The sequence below is a fragment of the Podarcis cretensis genome, assembly GCF_951804945.1.
Source record: "Podarcis cretensis genome assembly, chromosome: 9".
Classification (NCBI taxonomy): Eukaryota; Metazoa; Chordata; class Lepidosauria; order Squamata; family Lacertidae; genus Podarcis; species Podarcis cretensis.
The window spans coordinates 40502839-40517466 of record NC_137178.1 but is presented as its reverse complement, the minus strand read 5'-3'; the positions used below and the strand labels follow the sequence as shown (position 1 = coordinate 40517466).

The following is a 14628-nucleotide window of genomic DNA, read 5'->3' as shown; positions in this document are numbered from 1 at the left end:
AATTATGCCTCAAAGACCAGGTATGAGAAATTCATTCCATCTGTCAAAGGGAAAAGAAAGCTCTCTTCACTGCTTTATGCAAACAACATGCAACCCTTTTCCTTCACTAAGCAGGCCTCCATCTACTGCTTAGAAGTAGCCTTAAGTTCTTTTTGCAAGGAGAATCTGCTGAACGTTAATTACAATAAAACTAAAGTGGATACCTTAGGGAATAAAACAGCTCTCCACACCTGGTGCTTAAATTCCCATATAATTGAACAAGCAGAATCATACCAATCCTTTGGAGCACTATTTTCTAGTGCTGAGAAATGAGGAAATTATTTCAGTGATCAAATACTGGGAGTTCTGAGGCTCATGAATGGAGGTGGCTTGCCTTTTTCAGGCCATATTGACCCATGATCAGCCCACTGGGGGCTGAAATCAAACGGGGCATGGCCGAAGTGTAAAAGTAGGTGTGGCTGATTTTTAAATTATTTTTTAAAAATAAAGGACACGTTTTGGGGACCATGGGCAGAGTCACAAAAAAACTTCTGGCATCACAGAATCACAGTAGGAGTCATCAGTAAATTATTTAAAATTATTGGTTCAAGCTAACATATTTTGCCAGAGAAAATTACTGAAAGTATGTTTGTTAGAACAGATTCAAACCAGCATCGCTAAATTACAGTACCTAGTATATATTATTTACTCAAGTTATGGAGCATTTTTCCTTCGATAAACTGCATTCATAGATAGAGGAATTCTGTTCCTAAGCAGGAATTCAAAAACAGCATGATGGATAAATAAACATAGTTTTCTTGGTCCCCACAAAGCTTGCCCCCTAATTTTTGTTTGAATGGGTACACTCCGGGAAATGCTTTAATCTGGCTTGGATTTCAGTTTAATATACAAACAGTCTCAGAGAGAAAAAACTGCAGTACTCCTTGCGCTCTGTGGCATTGCATGTGCAAAGATGGGAAAACAGGATTTGCCACAATGTTATCGTGCTGATCTAAAACATAAAATAGTGAAGGTAAAGGGACCCCTCACCGTTAAGTCCAGTCGCGGATGACTCTGGGGTTGCGGCGCTCATCTCGTTTTATTGGCCGAGGGAGCCGGCATACAGCTTCCAAGTCATGTGGCCAGCATGACTAAGCCACTCCTGGCAAAGCCAGAGCAGCACACGGAAACGCCGTTTACCTTCCCATTGGAATGTTACCTATTTATCTACTTGCACTTTGGCATGCTTTCGAACTGCTAGGTTGGCAGGAGCTGGGACCGGGCAACGGGAACTTACCCCATCGCGGGGATTCGAACTGCTGACCTTCTGATCGGCATGCCCTAGGCTTAGACCACAGCACCACCCGCGTCCCTAATAAAATATTAAGTTCAAATTCTTTCCTCACTAAATTGCTCAAGGAACATGAGGATTGGTTTACAAAAACTGATTATTTGGGTTGTCGTCAACACTAGTCCCACTCTGAGTAGCCCTTGAAATTAATGTGTTATATATTTCAACTACCCTGAGAAGGTGTTTCCATGCAAGATGAGCGCCGCAACCCCCAGAGTCGTTCGCGACTGGACCTAACGGTCAGGGGTCCCTTTCCCTTTACCCTGAGAAGAACTACTACCCTTTGCTTTTAAATAACGTCTGCCAGAAAGTCAAAGAGAAAAATGGTTTACACATTCAGGTGCTTTATTGATATTTAGGCAATGGGCGCACTCTTAACTAAGCTGCATTATCACCTTGCTCTTTACCTTTTAGACACTGTAGGTTCATATACAGGTATTAAAATGCGGCTAATGAGTGAAACAAATAAAACCGAAAAATCCTTATCTGGAATATTATTTGCATTAAAGTTATATTTACCTCTAGGTAGATAAGACAATCAGCATTGGCTGTGTGGACTAAATAAGATAAGCAAATCAGATCAAATATTGTATTTAGAAATGCCAACTCTAGTTTTCCTCTTTTTGACTTCACTGGAATATCCTCATATACTATCTAATCTTAATTAGTTTAACTTGCAGTATCTCATGTCCTCTTATTGTTGCTATTTTGTAACTAAAAACAGAATAGGAGTGAGAGCCTAGTTGCAGAAGGGAACACTTGGCCAGCTTGTGCTTGTTTTTGTTGTCATTCTGCCACTCTCTGGTCATTTGTGGAACTACAGCGTTCTCTACTAAAACCAAATTTTATTGCAGTCCCTTTATATGGCTTGGTTGCAGCCTACTGTATTTTATTACTGTATATATTAAGGGTAGCCAACTTGGTACTTTCTGGATGCTGTAGATTACAGCTCCCATCATCAATATTGACTGAGCTTATTGGGAGTTATTGTCCAAAATATTTGATGGAAAACCATGTCATCTGCCTCTGCTGTTAATTTTTTAATTTTAGAACTCTACTAATACTACATCGCCGTCATCATTATACCACTTTCCATGTTTTTTTCTCAAGGTGATGCATATAATATGTTAAAACAGCTAAACAGTTATATAGTTTTGTAATAGCAAAATTGCACTCTGTCGCATCAGTGGATTGACTTGAAAATGGAGGGTGGGATTTCAAATCAGAGGTTTCCCTTGTAGGGTGGGCTGGAGCGGGTAACCGTTTCTCAGCTCTACACCTGTGAAATGTTAAAACTGCAACCCAGCTCAGAGGGTTCTCAGGATGATGAACTACAGTGATATACCTTGGTTTACGAACTTAATTCATTCTGGAAGTCCATTCTTAAATCAAAACCGTTCTTAAACCAAGGTATGCTTTCCCTAATGAGGCCTCCCGCTGCCGGTGGCCTTCACCGTTTGGATTTCATTCTTAGACAGAGGTAAGGTTTACAAACCGGGACACTATTTCCGGTTTTGCAGTGCTCATAAACTGAATCGTTCTTAAACAGGACTGTTCTTAAACCAAGGTACCACTGTACAGCTACAGCAGCTGGTGTTTTTAAAGTGCACAATGTGCCACACACTGAATATTCACAATATTTTAACTTGGACTGTCGTTTCTGTTTGGGCTTAAAATGAGCATTTTGTGAAGAGTAAAATACACACAAAAAGCTGAAATTTCGTTTGAGCTTTAGTTACATCAATGTTTTTCAAATGATTATATTTGCCTTTACCTTAGTTGCTTGTAATGTTTACTAAGAATAAAATAGTTTTTGAACTAAGTCTAAGCACGTATAACTTCATTTGTGGATATCATTCTCCTGTTCTATTCCTTCTTTCTGTCTCCCCCCCCCCCCCCCCGTTGTCTGGTTATCTACTGAAATTTATAATGTTAAGATCTTTGGGGCAATAATCTTATTTGCTTATGATGTTTGTTATTGTGTCGTGTGCGTACATCAATGATACTTTTAAAATAACATTATTGATCTTAGGTGGTGGTGTTTATACTTGAAAATACAATGGAAAAAATAATTCCACGGTGCATGTGCAAATATCCTTTCCATTACTGTTATTCATATAACGACAATATTCCCCTTAGGAGCCTAAGGAGTTCCAATGCAGAGCATTTAATATCAAGGCAAGATTCAACCCTAGCATCATTTTAAATGTTAAGCACTTTGGTCAGTTTACTGTAATGAAGCTGAAAAACTCTGGCATTGATTTTCATCCTTTTAAGCTAATATATTTATCCAGAAAGAGAGTATAATCTCAAGTTTGTGCTTCAAGGGATGAGTTACTACACAAAGCTGGATCTGATAAATATCATATTTCATTTGAGCCATGATAAGAGCCATTTCTTTCATATAGAATAGCATCACTTTATCTCCAAAGCATCAAGAAAAGGGCTTAAAGTCAAGAATAATATAATCTGATAAATGCTGGTATAACTTTATATTTAAGAACCATTCATCCTCTGGCCTCAACCCCCCTGAGCAAAATCATCCAAAGCAAAATAATATCCTGCTATATCAAGGGCTCTCCCTTGCAAACTCTCCACCTATATATAATGCCTTGGTAATGTACCATGTCACATCCTCTTCCTCCTCCTCCTCTCTAGAGTTTGTAAGTTTTCTTCTTGAATATTCATGGACCTCGATTAAGCCTTCAGGCAGAAACATTTTATAATAGTGTTATTTATAACAGATGTTCTGTGGAACTACAGGTAATTTGTTGAACTTCCAAGGCAAGAGAACGCTCTTTGAAGAAATCCACACAATGCAGTCCTCTGCAATCACACTACAGAAATGCTTTCAGCCATAGAAAAAAGGAAAAGGTTATACCACCCGTCAGAAGTGGATTTAATGAGACAGAGGGTGGCATGTAGTATATTGAGTCAGGCTTTTAAAGCTGCTTGCTCTCACTGTCACTCCCAGGATTCTGGCTATATTTGTCTTTTATATATTTGGTTGACTGGCGAAGCAGGAAGACGTCTCGGGAGCCATGGAGTGAATGGAATCCCTTGGGGCGAAAATGGCTGTCTGAAGGTGGCTTAGTCAAGTAGCATCAAGAAAAGGTTGTGCTGCCCAATACCGAATGAAATGACCATTACTCTGACTCAGTAGTCCACTTTAGGCATTCAAAAGATTGCATGAGGGCTCAAACTATGAAGCTGCCTTGGGACATGTGCGTTAGATATGCCTCTCCTGATTTTCATGCCTTGAAGAGTACAGAGGTCGTAAGGAGATGCTAACCATGTTTAGCTGAACGCGATTAGGATAGCTTGGAAGAGAATAGTTGATTATACAGGATGGGGCAGATTCTAACCATGGTATTCTCAATCCATGAAGGATTATCAGTGTGTAAACATCAGATATGGGAGCTGGCATGCAGAGAGATGTTGGGGATGGGGGCTTTTTGTGCACCTGCTCCTCACTTTTTTCTGAATGCCTGAAGAGGGCTACTCTGTATCTTTCATATGTTTATATAGCCTTCTCTAGTTCTCTTATGGCCAGAATTTAATGAGTTGGAAAATAAGCTGAATAAAATCCTAAATCCTAAAATCTTTGCAAGTCAGCATTTCTCCAGATTTCACACTCATCTTTAAGAAACTGAACAGTCCTGAGTTGTGCAGAGAAGTGTGTATATAAGCAACTAGCTGGGTTGCAAATCAGCTTCAAATAGCAGGAGAGAGTTTTAGGTATATGGACGCTGCTAGTGATTTTTCTTAAAGTCTTGACATGTATAGCTCTGAAACTACTTTACTGGATAAGAGATTAGTAAACTCCAGTTCTTGTGGATATCATTTTTAAGCGGATTATGTTGGTTCACTGAGGTCTGTTTACTTCATTTTATGTGCAGCGTATATGTGAAGGGATTACTTCCTCCCTCTTGGTCAACTACTTAATTTTTGGAAATGCATTGCCTTTTTTGAAAAGCTTCTATTTGCTTTTCAAAAAGTTGTTGGAAAGGCTGAAATGTATCTTTTAAAAAATAACCTGTTGAAATCTGTTGGATCAAGCTACAGAAATTATGATACCAGTGTGTATAGCTGGAATATGTGTCTCCATCAAGTTTCCTGCCTGAAAATGTTTTCCCTTTGGACATTGCAGTACGGATTCAGAACATTACAGTAGCGTATCAACTGGTGAGCAATGAGCAGAAACAGGCAAAAAAAATGACCCCCAAAATATCTCTTAATGTTCTGGAGAGCTGTTGCCAATCAAGAGTTGATAGTATCAGGATCAATAATATGACTTAGTGCAGTGATCCTGCCCTGTTTAGGAAGGATTTTGAGGCTAGGGAAGGAAGTGCTATAGAGAACCATAAAGGTGCTACAACATGGTACAGGTTAAGGCTCCATTGCAAATCAGTCCCCAACCCCAACCTATGCCTGTCACAATATATAACAATGCTGTTTGTAGATCTACTCTAGATTTCTCTATGTACAGTGGTGCCCCGCAAGATGAATGCCTCGCAAGACGGAAAACTCACTAGACAAAAGAGTTTTCCGTTTTGGAGGTGCTTCGCAAAACAAATTTCCCATGGGCTTGCTTCGCAAGATGAAAATGTCTTGCGAGTTCCTGCGGGTTTTTCCCCCCTCCCCCCCCTTTTTCTAAGCCGCTTATCCGCTAAGCCGCTTATCCGCTAAAAGCTACTAAACCGCTAATAGCGCTAATCCGCTAAGCCGTCAATGGGCTTGCTTCGCAAGACGAAAAAACCGCTAGACGAAGAGACTCGCGGAACGGATTCTTTTCGTCTTGCGAGGCACCACTGTATATCTACTAAACTGATTTAATAAATCTTTTTCTTTCTTAACTGATCTTACAGTTGGGTTGGCTTCAGAGCCATTATCCCTAGAGTAGGGGTAAGGAACCTGCAGCCCTACGGATGGTGTTGTGCTCCCAGTTCCTATCAGCCCATGGCTGATGGCCAGGATTGATGGGAACATCCCTGCAACACTTGGTGGGCCACAAATTCCTCACCTTTATGCTAGGGTATGCCTTTAGATAGTAGTAATTGACCTACATGTGTCTCCTCCGCCTTTCACAATTCTGTTTCTACTTATTTATTATTTTCCATTTATCCTCATAATTGTGATGGTGGCGATGATACCAAGATGCTACTCAGATGCCCTGAGACAAAAGGCTGGGAGTACCATGTAGGATCTCCTCCAACATAAGATGCCTGGTTCACTCCAGACATCTAAGTGAGACTGTAACTCTAGATTTGGCTTCTACCCAAGAAGAAATTCCAGGTTCACTGACTCATCCTCCTGCTACACTGCTATTATATTGCCTGCTGCAGCCTTTTGGTAGGTGTTCCCTTGCCAGTGCTTTTTTTTAATCAAACCTTAGTAGGATGATTAGGATGAAGACCACTACCATCCCAACTCCAGAATTAAGGGCCACAGTTTATTATTGGGCAAAATTAGTAGTACAGGCAAAAGTAAAATGCCACTGCATATTGATTCGGCCTTTGGAACAGGACAATGGCAGAGGCTCCTATCCTCATAATAAGACTATAATAAAGACTTAATATGAATCACTGTTAAACATGAACACTGGACACCAGATTCCAGGTGGTGGGTGCCATTTTCTCATTTCCAGCCTCCCTTTCTCTTATCTATGCTACTAAAAAAGAAAATGCAAAGCAAAGCAGGAAAGAACATATATAACTGTGATTCTTCACTACAGATGATTTACAAGCAGGGAGAACAATCTGGTCATTCCTGCTAAAGGCTTAGAAACTGGACAGATGTGATTGGTTTCTAGTTGCCAATATGTGAAACTTCTATACTCAGCCCTCTCCCATCTCCATAATCTTTTAGGCCTATCTGACCTTTCAAGACTTATCCTACTGCTTTCTACAGGACTTGGGTGTTTTGCACAGTCTTACAGCAGTGGGTGAGGCATAACTGACTGAATGAATCATTTTGGTCACTGACCAGACTGGAGGCATGACTGGGCAAAAGTATCCATGCATGTGTACACACCTGTGAAAATCAGCCTTTTGTTTCTTCATCCCCTTCTTTGCTATTTATTTTGTATATGGCATACAATAGCAAGAGCAGCATTAAGGAATAACAACTGACTCATATAACTGTATAATTACGGTATATGTAAGTTCCAGGGGAGTAGCCATGTTAGTCAGTTGCAGGAAAAACAACAACTGACAAATGTTGTGTGTTACAGTAGATTTATCAGAGTTCATCAGATGATTAGAAAGTGTGATCCTTAGGCAGTGGGAGCAGATACGGTATGTAGAACTTGGGAGTTAAAATGGCAATGAAATGTGAAAAGTACATTAAGAGCTTAAACGTATGCAGAATAAGCAGTGTGACTCTCCTCAACAGCAGCTATTGGAGATAATTTGTACTCTGCAATGTCAAGAGTAATGTATTAACCCCTGTAGTGGAACAGGAAGGCACGGTCTCTCTTCAGTTCAAAATAAAGAACACTTTTTGATATGTTGTGATTTAGCAGTTTCATGCCAGAATTCCCCTTTGGAGTTCCTTTGCTCAAGGATGGTACCTTAAAGTCAGTAACCTTGCGTGTTCTGAAATCTTTTACTGTTTCTGCATATTGCCAATGCAAGTGTCAGATTTGTGGTAACAGTATTGCTGGCACATTATAGCATGCATTACATAGGAAGTGCCTGATGTAAACACTTAAGGTCACACCCAGGACTCTGCTAGACTGGTAAAGAAAAAGCGATTTATATGAGCTGCATATGTGATATAACATTGTGCCATCAGATGGCAACATGGAGTCCCGTTTTTCTCTACCCGTTTTCCCTGTTTAAATTTACGCTTTAAACTGAAACACTTCTTTGATGAGTCTAGATCCAGCCCCACAATGTATATTTAAAGCATTCCTATATCATTTTAAGTTATGGCTTCCTCCAAAGAAGCATGGGAACCATAGTTTCTTAAGGGTGCTGGGAATTGTAGCTTTGTGGGAACACTTAAGAGACTACAGCTCCCAGGATTCTTTGGGGGAAGTAACGACTGTCGAGATGGTGTAAGAGTGCTTTAAATGTTTGGTGTGGATGATGTTAGCTGTGAGCTTCTGTGCATAAGCTTCATGTAGAAAGTTTGGATTTGTAAGCCATAATGCAAAGGCATCAGGGTTGCATCACTGAGAATGAGAAGACTGATATACAACTTTTCCAAAATAAGGGGGGCAGATTTTAAAGTTGCTTTAAAATACCAGATTGGTCTTTCCACTTGTAAGAACTGCATTCCTATTAAGCCATTGTTCAAAGTTATCACATCAGGTCTTAAGGCCTAAACTTTGACTGAAACAAACAGTTTAATACAAATATTTGGTATATAAATGTTGTTCTTAGCTCTTCTTGTTGCAATATATAGGAGAGTCACTCCACAGTGCTTATTTCTACACTACCTTTTGTTTTGTATAAATTTATAAAGTGGCACACATCATTACTTGGGCACCTATCACCAACTCAGACTTTCTTGCAGTTATTGAAATCATGATGTTTATAAGATCACATATGAAACCCAGAAATTCTTGGTCTATCCAGCTCAGGAGTGTCTATTCCATTGATGGGGAAACTCTGCCTCCTTCAAGATGTTGTTGGACACCAACTTCCCTCCGCCCCTGCGGGAGGATGAGAGTTATAGTCCAGAAATATCTGGAAAACAGGTTTAGTTACCCCAATCTACAGGTTTAGTCACCCCAATCTACACTGATTGGCATCAGTTCTCCAGGGTTTCAGACAGCCCTACCAGGGACTGAACCTGTGTGCAAAACGTGCACATACACGTACGCTCTATCGTTGAATTAAGGTCTCTCCAAACTTATGCTGCACACAGTACATGCTGCTTCTGAATGGAAACTAGAATCCATGTAGGAAATGTATCATACGATATAGCTCTAATTTTCCTAACACATCAAACATCCACTTTAAAGCCTTATTATGGTGTTTCGCGAATCTGTAAGTTGTCATAATACATAGGAACCCAGATGATGGAGGAGACAAAAAAAAGGCTGAAGACTATAGATATGTCATTGTCAAGTTGTTGTTTTTTGTTTTTTTTAAAGCCAACAGGATCAGTGAACCCACTGAATCCAAACAAAAATTAAACCATCAGTGCTTGCCTTCCAGGAACCTGAAGTTATTCATATTAATTAATCTGCTGAACCAACCATTCTTCTGGACAGACCTTTGTGTTTAATCAAGTAATATCATAATAGTATCAATATTATTGTCACATTCATAAGTAACATTTTCCATAATGGAAAGGCCCCTCTTATTTCTTGGCTTTTCTACTTTCTTAATCCATTAACCTTTTGTTCCTTTGTGTACAGGGATTTCCCTTTCACTTTTTGATACATTAATTCCAGCCTTGGGCTGCCTCGGAGCCAGAAATTGATTTAATATTTAGGCTACATAAGCAATTCTTAATCGGTGGCAGCTCAACTCTTCTTGCCATCACTGCTAAAGAGACATTTGCAGTGCTCTGAATTTAGGTAAGCTTGCCGAAATGCTATTACAGTGGTACCTCGGGTTAAGTACTTAATTCATTCCGGAGGTCTGTTCTTAACCTGAAACTGTTCTTAATCTGAAGCACCACTTTAGCTAATGGGGCCTCCTGCTGCTGCCGCACCGCCGGAGCACGATTTCTGTTCTCATCCTGAAGCAAAGTTCTTAACCCGAAGTACTATTTCTGGGTTAGCGGAGTCTGTAACCTGAAGTGTATGTAACCTGAGGTACCACTGTATTCTTAGGATCAAGGAATGAATTAGATGAGTTAGCCAAAGGCCTGGGAGAAGAGAAACGTTTTTGCCTGGCACCTAAAGATATGTAATGAAGGCGCCAAGCAAGTCTCCCTGGAGAGAGCATTCCACAAATGGGGAGCCGCCATAGAAAAGGCCCATTCTCATGTTGCCACCCTCCAGACCTCTTGTAGAGGAGGCACATGAGGAAGGGCCTCAGATGATGATTGCATGGTCCGGGCCAGTTGATATAGGGAGAGGCTGCCCTTGAGGTATTGCAGTCCTGAGCCATTTAAGGCGTTATAGCTAAAAACCACCACTTTGAATTGAGCCCGGAAACTGGCAGCCACCGCAGTTGGGCCAGGACTGGTGTTATATCCTCAAACCAGCTTGCCCCGATGAGCAACCTGAATTCTGAACCAGCTTAAGTTTCCAAACAGTCTTCAGAGGCAGCCCCCATGTTTAACATGTTGTAGTAATCTAACCTAGAGGTTACTAGAGCATAGGCAACAGAAATTAGACTGTCCAGACAGGGGCACAGCTGGGTCACTAGCAGAAGCTGATGGAAGGCACTCTGCACCACTGAGGCGACCTGTACCTCAAGCAACATAGGAAGCTATCATATACTGAGTCAGACAACTGGTCCATCTAGATCAGTAATGTCCTTGCTGAGTAGCAGTGGCTCTTCAGGGTTTCTCTTCCAGCTCTATGCCAGTTTCTCCCATGGAATCGCCTGCCCTCTTTTGGCTGGCTCATCTACTTCTTCTGTTACTTTCCTGCAGTAGGACTAGAATTGGTAGCCCCTGCTCTACAAGCAACAGCTGTGACTGACCACGCAGTCAGCAACCACTCCTTGTGGTTTTTATATTCATCCCTTTCCAATGTTCCCTTTTTATTCAGGGCTTTGTTTTATTATTCTTTTCTCTTGTTTTCTGCATTTGAAAGCCCTTGTAGCTTTAAGAGACACCTGAACTAACAATTCCTATCTGAAGTACTGCGTAGAAATTCTTAAGCGCAAAGGTTGGTCGAAGGATCAAAACCAGAATAAACAAATTCTGTTTTAACTCTCTGTCTTAGCTAACTCCTGTAATAACATAAATACAATTTATTTGCATTACTGCTACGGGTCCAGACAAAGAAAATAGTCTATGAAGACAGAAGCACAAGGTTCCATGACAATTATAAATGGGAAAGAGCAACTTTGACAATCTCTGTGATCCGTTCTTTTGTGTCACTTTGGAGATTTCTATGGCTTTTATGATTGACAAGCTCTGGCATTATTCAAAATCTGGGACTATCTTCATTTCATTTCTGTATTTCAATTTTTCCATCTACTGGAAAACTGAGCTCAATTTTTGTTGCTGAGCACAATGAAAATAAAATTTACGTTGCTTTATTGTAATATACACAACAAAACCCAATAATTCTTTTTCCATATATTGGAAAGACCATTTAGCAGTTTGGGTGATTTCAATGTACTAGTTTTCCTGTCCAGTTTGTGTTAGCGTTAAGAAATTCTGTTTTGTGCTGGAGTGCTTGAACTTGTGTCACCAGGCATAACACTCAGGTCATCTTCAGAGGCCTGCCTGGTTGTGCTACAACCTGCATATGTCCATCTAGCAACAACTAGGAAGAGTGCCTTCTCTGTGGTGGCACCCATAGTCTGGAATGGCCTCCCCAACAAATAAGTAGCAGACCAATGCAATTATAGTGTTGGCACATGCTGAAGGCCTTTGCTAGTTCCTCATAAGAACATAAAAATAATCTGCTGGATCAGGCCAATGGTCCATGCTAGTCCAGCATCCTGTAGTCACGGTGTCCAACCAGATGTCTGTGGGAAACCCTGCTATTATGAGTGTCAATGTATTTGGATTACTTGTTATATTTAGATTTTAGTTTTAATGCACATAGCTTTTTTACTGTAATATTTTATACTGTTATTTTGCATGCCTAGTGATGCTGGCACGACAAATGATACACACATACTTTAAACAAACACACTACTGCTTTCAAACACAAAGCAAAGGTAGCAAGGCATTCAGACCCACAAAGACTTTCAATCTTCTATCTTGAAACTTTTAAAATTGGGGACGCTTACAGATATGTCTTCACATAACTTTCATTTAGCAGAGAAACACATCTGCCAGAGTGACAGCTAAAATTCAAGGTTCTAGATTTACAAAGTCTTTCCAGATCTTAGAATCATCACAGAAACATGCAACTCCCTAAAAGAACTCTAGTTTAATGTTACAGCTTGCAAAATGTAATGGCATTTCACTTAGGATTTGATTATGCTAAATCTGTTCTATTGTATCTAGCAATTTTACATAGTATGCTTATAACTGAAGACAGGAGTGCCTGGCGTGCTCTGGTCCATGGGGTCACAAAGAGTTGGACATGACTAAGCGACTAAACAACAACAACAATGCTTATAATTGTCTCCTCCAGACAAAATACCTCGTCCAGACAAACCATTAGCCCGAGTTCAGAGAAAATGCTAAGCCAAACCATAGCTTGGCAAATAGAAGCCAAAGGACTGAGGGAGGAGCATAGCAGCTGCAATCTCCTCTCTGGGAGCCCTCATGCTTGTGCATTCACACTAAGCCACAGTTTGTCTTAGAATTATGTTTGAATCAGACAGCAGAAGTTTCCAGTGTGGCTCTGAGCCAGTATAGTGTAGTGGTTAAGAGTGTTGGACTAGGGCCTGGGAGAGCTGAGTTCAAATCCCAGCCATGATGCTCACTGTTTCTCAGCCTAACCTACCTGATAGGGTTGTTGTGAGAATAAAATGAGGCGAGAATGAGATATGTAAGCCTCCTTGAGCTTTTTGGAGAAAAGGTGGAATACAAATGTAAGAACGAATAAAATAAAAAATAATCTCTATAGACCACTGGGCGGGGAAGCAGGAGACAAGACTTCAGGTCCATCAGAGGAAATAGATGGACATGGCCCGCTTCACCTTTTGCACGTTGCGCAGGGGGCAGATAATGTAAGGCTGGGTCAGAAGAGAGATCACTGCTAGGAATCTTTGGGATTTCTCCCCTCCCACAAGGCTCCTAGCACTTGCTATGGCGGCATCTCAGTTCCACTGCAGTGGGGGAATGAAGAGACAAGGCTATTCTCCCTGCAAGCTAAAGAGAAAAGGCTATCCACCCTGCAAGCTGCATTTCCAGTGAAATTTTGGCTGCCTTCACCTGTAATTACTTCCAAGAAGAACAAGAGACATATCTGCATGCTACGTAATTAAGTGAACGTCATTACAGCCTTCTGAATCTTTTAACTCTACTAAATGAAAACCAAAGTAAACAAAGCCTTAATGCTTAGGTAATGGCAAGCTCTCAGAATTTTTATGGGTGTTAGAATCATTGTGTTCATTAGTTTTATCTTAGGAATGTAGACTAAACTTCTACAAATTTGTTTTGCAAATCTATGAGTCTCTGGGTGTTGGCAGCTTCTGTGCTAGTTGTAGAGCAAGTGGTGAGACTGGGATTTATTTTGCTGTGTTTCCTGAGCCTTTTCTGATTTTCTTTATATGTTATCTTGTAGGTCCGTGCAGGTACCCGCAACAGTAAATCTCACTTTGCCAAGGCAAATGGTAATGGAAGCAAAATATGTGGATATATAGAAGAATGAAATATAAGCTTCTGTTTGCATTTCCTGGTAACTTCTTGTTATCACTGAATGGCTCTGGAGAATATCTCAGAAAATACTACCGTTATCAAAATTTCATTTCTTGATGAGCCTCTTACAAAGATCAGGAATGCTAGACTGTAGCAACCTGAAATGCAACTTGCCACCCTCTCAAAAATACTGTTTTCACCCAGTGGCAGCTGCTGCCTACTAGACTTGGTAGAGCTGCCAGGTCACAGGGATATGGCCAATGAGATAATGGAGACATTGCCAAGTTGCTCTGGTCCCCCCCCCCCATCCTGCTCTCTTGCAAAAAAACTGTACAACTACTTGGCACCTAAACTAAAAGGTATCTTACTTTGGTTCAGAAGGCGTCTCTGCTGTCACAGTTGCTCCTCTGCTGGGAGAAAAGTTGTAGGGTCTCCACCTCTTCTGGTTCTCTCCCTATCTTCCTCCTTTGCAAAGAAACAGTGGCTCCTTAAACATTTCCATTTTATTAACACATAACAACTAATATAAGTGTTTTTCCTCAGTTCATGAGGACTGTAATCTCATCAACATTATCCCAAGGAAAATATATCAGTCTACTTAATTTGTATTTACTGTTCACTGGGACCAATACAGCAGCAAATACCTATACCATGTTAACCATGGGCTGCTTATTCCTTTATCTTCCTTGCAGATATTGTGTGGGCTGAAGGGCTTTGCTTACTCATTTACCACTGGTAGAAGTGGTAATGAGTTGCATGATAGCCACCTCTCCTGCTGTGAAATGGTGACTGCCATACTGTAGATCGGGGTAGGCAGAGAATTGGTCTACTGGTAGTTTTCTGGGTGAGTGAAAGTAGTTTGGCAAGGATTTATGACTCCCAAATATTTAACAATAGCA

General features: G+C 40.6%; 1 protein-coding gene and 1 long non-coding RNA gene across 2 annotated transcripts in view; both read right to left on the bottom strand.

The window, feature by feature from the left end:
* The window catches only part of FHIP1A (FHF complex subunit HOOK interacting protein 1A), a 118482-nt gene extending 104288 nt beyond the window's left edge, over positions 1–14194 (bottom strand). The window contains exon 1 of the mRNA XM_079990418.1: positions 14098–14194. The gene's annotated coding sequence lies outside the window, so the exon portion shown is untranslated. The remainder of the gene's footprint in view (positions 1–14097) is intronic.
* Positions 1–14628, bottom strand: part of LOC307224041 — a 199050-nt gene that overhangs the window by 104288 nt on the left and 80134 nt on the right. The window lies entirely within an intron of this gene.